This window comes from Lagopus leucura, unplaced genomic scaffold (genome assembly GCF_019238085.1).
Source record: "Lagopus leucura isolate 7727_CA_CO unplaced genomic scaffold, USGS_WTPT01 Super-Scaffold_100001, whole genome shotgun sequence".
Taxonomy (NCBI): domain Eukaryota; kingdom Metazoa; phylum Chordata; class Aves; order Galliformes; family Phasianidae; genus Lagopus; species Lagopus leucura.
In genome coordinates, this window is record NW_024962262.1 from 38,466,458 (window position 1) to 38,474,716 (window position 8,259).

Genomic DNA, 8,259 nt, shown 5'->3' on the forward strand with positions numbered 1-8,259 from the left:
GAAAATTATGAGCTGCATCCTAGTAGCACTTCAACAGTTTTCGCAGATTCAGTAAGGGCCTTTTATACGTAAAATGACATTGGATTTTTGCATCACTTTCATTTTGGGGTTAATTTTTTGAAGTAGAAAGAATGTCTAGTATAAAATGATCCTTTAGTCTAAGTTGAACAGTACAGAATGACACTTACAATTTATTTGTGGACGAATATGCTCATCTCTAAAGCTATTTGTACCACCAGTGCAGTTCTTCATAGATATCCTCAGAAAAACTTTCAAGTATTTACTGGGGTTCTGAAACTTAGAGGTTAAGCCTGTAGATGGATTTTATCTTACCTTATTGGTCAAAGTCAAACCTGTTTCTACTCTGCATTTCAATTTCAGCATGTTAAATTGCTTTCTGCTGTATAGAAATTAAACTTGAAAGATCAGAGATATTTCTCTTGGCTTCTGAGAGGTCAGTGTGTTGTTTCTTTTTTGGAGGGAAATGAAAGGATGAAGACATACAGTATTTCATTGTTTGCTTTTATGTACAATATACACACAGTCCAAAAAGACTGTGTTTTTGAACAGAGGTATCAAGTAGACAGAAATGACTTCAGTAATCATCATTGGAGTTGTGAGTAAGCTGCATGGAACAGCAGTGTATGGCCTAATCTACTGAGTACTTGTTTTAATAATGAGATGCTCTTCTTATCAAGCAATACTTGTTGTGCTGGAGATCCAGGTGTCATTGAAAGTTTGTGTTCATAAATTTGGACTTGTAATTCTATGTGAATTTTACATCTTCTGAAACTACTGCAGTATTCAATAAATAATTAGCATATTTGGAAATATGAGAAATAATTTTTCATTAGGCAAGCATGTGCCACTGATGTAATACTTCATTCTGATACTAAAAAATGTATTCTGAATATTACTTGTAGCATGATGAACAACAAATTGGATTATTCGTGTAATGAAATAGATAATTCATAAGCTAAACGTAGTTGTTTTACATAATCGATACAGTTTAAACATTGCTTAAGAACTTTCATTGCGGTTTGTAATCACTGTTCTTTTTACTCATAGAAGAGAATAGAAATGAACACTTTCAAATATTTGTGATACTTATTAATTACAATTGTTTTACTGTGTTTGTGGTCTCCTATTATTTCTTTATAACAATAAGAAAAATATTTCTGGTCACTGGAATATCTTGTTAAATTAAATATGGCATGAATACATATATATTGTTCTAGGAAGTTGATTTAAATGTTGCCTTGATTTTAACCAATAGCCAAATTATACTGGGTGACTTATTTCTCTAATCAAAACAGTGAATTACAAATTTAAAATGTTTATTATAAAATCACAGAAGCTACATAATTGTTATAATATAACTGTTTTATTAAATTTGATAGTAATAGAAAAAGTAAATGAACAAAAAATTCTATCAGGTGTAGAATGGCTTGAGAGCAGTCCTGAAGAGAAGGATTTGGTGCCACTTGATGAAGGATTCAACATGAACCGGAAATGTGCGCTTGCAGCCCAGAAGATCAACTGTATCCTGGACTGCAACAAAAAAAGCATGGCTATAAAGTTGAGGAGGGTGATTCTACCTCTCTAATCTGTTCTTGTGAGACCCCATCTGGAGTACTGCATCCAGTTCTGGGGATCCCAACATAAGAAAGAAATCGAGCTGTTGAAGTATGTCGAGAGGAGGGCCTGAAGATAATCAGATCTGACCTCCAGTATGAAGACAGGCTGAGAGAGTTGGGGCAGCCTAGAGAAGAGAAGGCTTGGGGGGACCTTATAATGGCCTTCCAGGAACTGAAGGGGCCTATAGGAAAGATGGGGAGGAACTTTATAGAAGGGCAGGTAACGCCAGGATGAGAGAGGGTAGATTTAGACTAGATATTAGGAATAAATTTTTTAAAGTGAGCGTGGTGAGACACTAGAACAGGCTGCCCAGTGAGGTTGTGAATGTCCCCTCCCTGGAGGTGTTCAAGGCCAGGCTGGATGGGGCTTTGAGAAACCTGGTCTAGTAGGATGTGTCCCTGCCTATGGCAGGGTGGTTGGAACTAGATGACCTAAAAGTTCCCTTCCAACTCAAATCATTCTATGATTCTATGATTCTGTGATTTATTGATAATATATGACTAAATGTATTTTTTGCTCTTTATTACTTCTACAGTTCTGACCTATGTTATATTGGTATATTTCATTTTCTTCAGGACAGATTTAATGTTTCATTTTATGGAACAACATGGATACTTATAGTTGCACTAAGGGGAAAAAAAGGTGTTTTTTTTTTTTTGCACATATAGAAATAAGTATGTTTCCTACTTCTCTGAAATAACATACAGATTATACATAAACTCTCCATGTTTTAATTGTTATTTTTCTTTATTTTAGTACTCCCACTGCTACCATGTAGATCTTAGAATTACATTAAACACAAGGCATATGGATCTACTTAACATGGTTTCACATTAAATTTGTACAGTTCTTAATCTTCCCACTACATAATGCCTTTTTTTTTGTTGTTGCCAACAAATTCATGGCCTACAGCTGACTGCTTTTATAGCTTTTAATTAAAGTCTGAAGTGGAAAGTGTCTATTAGCCAGTGTGTGAAGCCAGTCACAAAGAAGTTGTACAAACTGCATAAGATGGATAGCATTTACATCACTTTTCCCACCTTTGTCTTCATGATGAAGAGAAGCTAATTCAAGTTAATTATGTCAAAGTGGGAGGTCCAGAAGGCAGAGACTATTTTGACAAATGTCCTCAATTATTGAAGACTTACAAATAAATTTGCAAGCAAGGATTTTATCAATATTTTATTGGCTTTTGCAGAATTGTTAGAGAATCTCTTCCTACAGTTTGAGAACTCATATTTATTCACATGATACTTTTTGTTTTAGATTGGTAACTGACCTTATCTGTTCTGCTGCAGATTTATAATATTCTTTTTTGCCAAAGAAATGTCTATTTTCAGAACGTCTGAAACCTAGACATGCATTTCCACTTGTGAATTTGAAGAATGTTCATTTGTCATGCACTCTGTAAAACACTTCCATTAGTTTATTTACTCTATGAATACGAAGGAGTAAAAAAGTGGAAGAACTGACTATTAAAAGGCAATTTCAGACCTTCTTCCCATGAGCAGTATTGTTGTTTTATTGCCTCATAAACTGAGACTGAAATTTTTCCTCATTCTCTTGTACTCATCCCCTTGTCCAATTTACAAGCACAATGCTAAAATAAAAAGATTTGAAATAATTAAGAAAGAAAAAAAACAGTGAACATTTAACTACTTTTGCCAAATAATTTTTAGTTCTTCTGGGAAAGTATGAAACAGCAAGAACAAAATGAACCAGCAGTAGCAGTCTGATACTGCTTCCCCTTCCCTTTCCAGTTTATTCATGTATGGGAACTGCTGAATCATGGCCTGAACCTCTGATTGATCACCTGAGGCAAGCAATGAGTCAGCCACAGGAGCACAGGTGAAGGCAATTCACCTGTGCTGCTGGAAGGGGTGGAGCTCCACCTCTCCTAGACCCATTTAGGAGCTGGCTACCAGTAGGAAAGGATCTCTTCTAGATATTCACTCTACTGGAGTTTCATAGGCAAGCCTAGGACGTAGGTAAGCTTTCTACTGGTTCTCTCTTTGTTATTATAATCTGCTTTGCCTAATCCTCTTGTTTATTTCATAATTATAATGTCTTAATATTCATTGATTATACAATTCAGTTTAAGGATTTGGGGTAGTTAACACCTCTAGGCACTATATGTGGAATGTCAAGAGATGTGTAGATTGTATTTTACTGAAGGCCTTTCATTTTACTATAGAAGATGAGCTCTCTATTACTTAAAGTCTGAAGTTTGAAAGTATTTTGTAATTGCACAAATGCTATGTTTTCCAGTATCATGTATCACTGTGTAAACTGCTTTTGTTTTTAGTTGACATTCCAGCTCCTGGAGCCATTGAATTTCAGTACAGTAACAAGTATTCATGTTTTATATTGAAGAAGATGGCTCTTGTGGTTTTTTTTTTTTTTTTTTTTTTTTTAACTGTCAATGAAGATTGATTAGCTTTCTCCATGATGCATTTGTTAAAAATCTGAAAATAATTCATTTGCATAATGCCAACTTTCCTTTTCCTTAACTATTTCACTGCAAAGAAAATAACAACCTCAACGAATGTGTCATAGCTTTGATTTAATTCGAGGTTATGTATTCGTGGAACTATACCTCCGAAGAAGAGAATATGGAATCATAGAATTGTAGAATAGTTTAGGTTTGGAAAGGATCCTTATGGTCATTAAATCCAATTATCAACGTCAGCAATCCACTGTTGAACTATATTCTGAACTGTCATATCTCCATGTTTCTTTAACAACTCTAGGATTGTCCATTCCAGCCTGTTCCAATGCCTGACCACCTTCTTTATTAAGAAATTCTTTCTGATATCCAATCCAAACCTTCACTTTTGCAGCTTTGAGACATCTCTTCACATGCTGTCACTTGTCACCTGTGAAAAGAGATCAACGTTGTGCTGGTTGAAACCTCCTTTTGGGTAATTACAGAGAACGATCAAAGCCTCCCACTGAGCTTTTTTTTTTTTTTTTTTTTTTAAAAAAAAAAAAAATATCAACTCCAGTTTCTTTAGCAATACTACATATGTCTTCTCTTCTTGTCTATTCACCATCTTCATTTATCTTGCCTGGACACACTCAAGTAATTCTTTCAAATGGTGAAGAATGATGTGCCCCAAAAGTAAACACAGCCCAATACCCAAGTTTGTGAAGTACAGAGAGACTATCACTTCCCTAGTCCTGCTGGCCCCACAATTTCTGTTGCAAGCCTTGATGGCATTAGCATTCTCGGCCACCTGGGAACACTGTTGGTTCATATTCAGTCAGTTGTCAACCCTTGCTATTCAGTAGACATTTTGAAGTAACTCTGGTCTCTTAAATGGTAAAATGAAGTAAGACTGTATTTGGAAGATAAAAGTAAATGCATTATTCATTGTAATTTTCATTCATAATCAAACCATAGTATGCCTGACTGTCAAAACATGCAACAGTGTGTATGCAACATTTGTCATTGTGTGTAAGTAGTATTTTTTAATTATCGTGAACAGAATATGTGTATAACAAAAAAACTAGTAGCTTATTGTTTTTTTCTTTTTTTTAATTAAAAGAAATAAAATAATTCTTAATATCTAAGCACCTAGGGAAATCAGTATTCTTAGTAATATCCAGTTTGGACTTTCAGAGTTGTTGCAGCTACATGGAGGTTCAAAACCCAGTTATAGAACAAATGTGTATGATAAAACTTCATTATATATAAAAAAAATAAAATAAAATAAAAAGCTGGTTTGAAAATAACTTTTAGAACACAAATTTTGTAGCAAAAAATTTTGGAAGTACTGAATTTTAATGAGTAAGGAATATTTTTTCAAATGCAAAAGGAGCATTGTTTTAATTGGGCAATATAAAAGATGAATATTTGTTCAACGATATACAAGACTAGCAGTGACTTAATTATCTAATTCTTGATCAAAGGGTTTTAGGAAGTAATAGCTAGAAATACTGATTTAACATAATTTTCTGACAACCTATGCCAAGTTTTTATATTATTTAAAGCTGCTAGATCTTGGATTTCATACCTGGAGATGAAGAGGATACAGTACTGGAGTCCCAACTCAGTTCAGGGGTCTGAAGATTGATGCCAAATACAGTGAAGGGCCCAAGGCTACTTTTCATTTCCTTGAAGAGGACTTGTGGGGCTGTATCAAAAAAAAAAACATTCTCTCTTACAGTAGACTCATGGAGGTGAGATAATTTTATCTACAGGTTCTTCTTTTAAATAAGTTAATAAATACATAGATAAATTTAGAAGCTCCTGTCACTTCTGTAGTAAATTTGAAAGCTAGAACTTTAATATCTGAACTTGTGTTTCTGTTTAATATTTTTGCTATATGCATTATGACTTCAAGGTTTTCATAGTTACCTATCTTTAGGTAGTAAATAAACAAAGGAAAAAAATAGAAATGCATTAGTCTCCCTGTTGTTCTGTAGAAAATCAGATCTCAATGTACAGCATGTAGAATGAGAGTATATATTCATAGCAGGAGTTAAATAGAGTTAGTTCTTTAGGAAGGACAACTTGAATAAGTTTAAAATATCTTAGATGCTGAAAATTCAGCACAAACCAGGTCTATCGTGGAAAGTTATTCTCAATATAAGTCTGTTGTGTTGGTGAGTACATGCAGGCTACTGTACTGTTAAGAGGGATTTGAAGATCTGACCCTCTCAAATAGCTGTCTTTTTTATCAACTGACTTCCATATACCGCACATTTCAAAGGGGTGTCTTTTGTAAAAGGTGCTACAGTGACTTATAAGTGAATAGCCTTTCTGTTCTCAAAGTACGCAGAGTCTTAAAACAAGCAGTTGCTGACATGCAGACATTCCTTGAATTACCAGTAATTGTAGCAGAAAAGGCCAGAGAACAATAAGTATATTAGCAGTAAGTGCTGGACAAGTGCCAGGACAGTCTTCTCTCTGGAAAAGAGAGTGATATTTGTAATTACTTACTAAAAATTGTCATACCTTCAGCTCAGATGGAATTTTCTTCTTCATGTCTACAATGATGCTATATTTTTGTTCTAAGAAAAAAACAATGTTAATAATACATCAGTGTTTATTATTGTCTGTTAAGCAGTGCTGTACAGAGCCAAGGCCTCTCAAAGAGAAGGCCTAAGAAGCTGTGAGGTAACAGAATTAGGACAGCTGACTTAAACTGGTCAGTGGTCTATTGCATATCATATGATATCACGATGAAAGGGGTGGGAGTTCATCTCTCTCTTCTGCTGCTCCAGGGACTAGCCGGGCATCAGTTTGAGGATGGTAAGCAAATGCTTGTACATCCCTTGTTATATGCATTCATATATATTATAATAATTATCCTTTTCATAATCTTAGTGAATAGTTTTATCTCAATCCATGAGTCATACATTGTTTTTCTCCCTTTTGATTCTCTCCTCCATCCCCTTGGGAAGTGGGGGTGGGAGCTGGCCAATGACTGTGTGGTACTTAGCAATCTGTCAGGTTAAACCACAACCAAAATAAGCATATTATCTGCTAGATACCTTCAAACAATGTCATTAGTTCCTTAAAAATATTTCCCACCTGATTGTTTTAAGCAATTCCTGCAGTAATACTCTAAGAGAAACAGTTAACAGTATGTTGCTGCATGCCCAAACTTAAATCTCTGATATAATATGGAAAAATGTTTATTTCCTGTTAATTTCATTCAACTGGAGCTTTTCTGGTAACCATGTGTGGCACATCTAGCTTGACATTTTCAAAAAGAAGCACAACAGAAGTTGACAGTATGCCTTTATAGTGTGGAGAATATAGAGTGGAGAGCCACAGGGAAGAGAAAAAGTACTTTCTATTGAGCAAACAGTCCATTTACCAGCAATAGCTTCCATTTTATTTATGACTTATTGTAGAAAACCACATCTGTGATATGTTACTGAAGAGGAGAGTGATTATTTTGTTGTACATTTTTAAGTTTTTCATCCTATGTGAGTTTAATCCTAAGGAAAATATGTAGGACAAATTCAACCATTATAATAATCTCCTGAATTGTCCCACAGCCTTGCACGTATGCAAAACAGTCACCTTTCTTCCACATTGAACTACTACACTTTTTCTAAAGAACATGGCAAAGATCAAGCTTCAGAAAAACAAAAAACTACAAAAAAGACAACTCGCAACTCTGTTTCCAATACACCATTTTATGAAGGTTTTGTTTGTTTTTATTTCATATTGGGTTCTTTTGGTCCTCTGGTGACAAACAAACATCAAAGAGCTTTTCACGGGAGTGAAGGAGACTTTGGGATTTCTCGTACGAAGCTGAGAAACAGCCATTCCCCTGCTTTATTTTATGAAGTGAGTGAAGTAGAGTAGTTTTTGCATTTTTCACCTTCCAGCAGTAGACACCGCAGGTAAATGATACAGACAAATCTGTTATGCAGAAGGAATACTCAGTGATCTTAGGTTGGGCTGAGAAGTGTGTTTTATGTCAGGCACTTGTAGTAGCACATCATCCAGACCCTCTAAGTTTAGCCCCTGAAATCACTTCCACACAGGAGACCTACAGCAAACGGAACTGGCATGTATCAAGTGGGTTGATGGACATGCAAACTGCTGTTTCTACAGGAATACTTGTTTTTTTTTTTTTTTTTTTTTTTTTTTTTTTTTTG

At 34.9% G+C, this 8,259-nt stretch overlaps 1 long non-coding RNA gene across 2 annotated transcripts in view; it reads right to left on the reverse strand.

Annotated features, from left to right (window-relative positions):
- Positions 1-4,478: 4,478 nt before the first annotated feature.
- LOC122178392 overlaps positions 4,479-8,259 on the reverse strand; it is a 20,874-nt gene continuing 17,093 nt past the window's right edge. For both annotated transcript variants that reach the window (XR_006178309.1, XR_006178308.1), the window contains exons 2-4: positions 6,470-6,550; positions 5,655-5,774; positions 4,479-4,514 (exon numbers count right to left, since the gene is read on the reverse strand). This is a non-coding gene — a long non-coding RNA (uncharacterized LOC122178392). The remainder of the gene's footprint in view (positions 4,515-5,654; positions 5,775-6,469; positions 6,551-8,259) is intronic.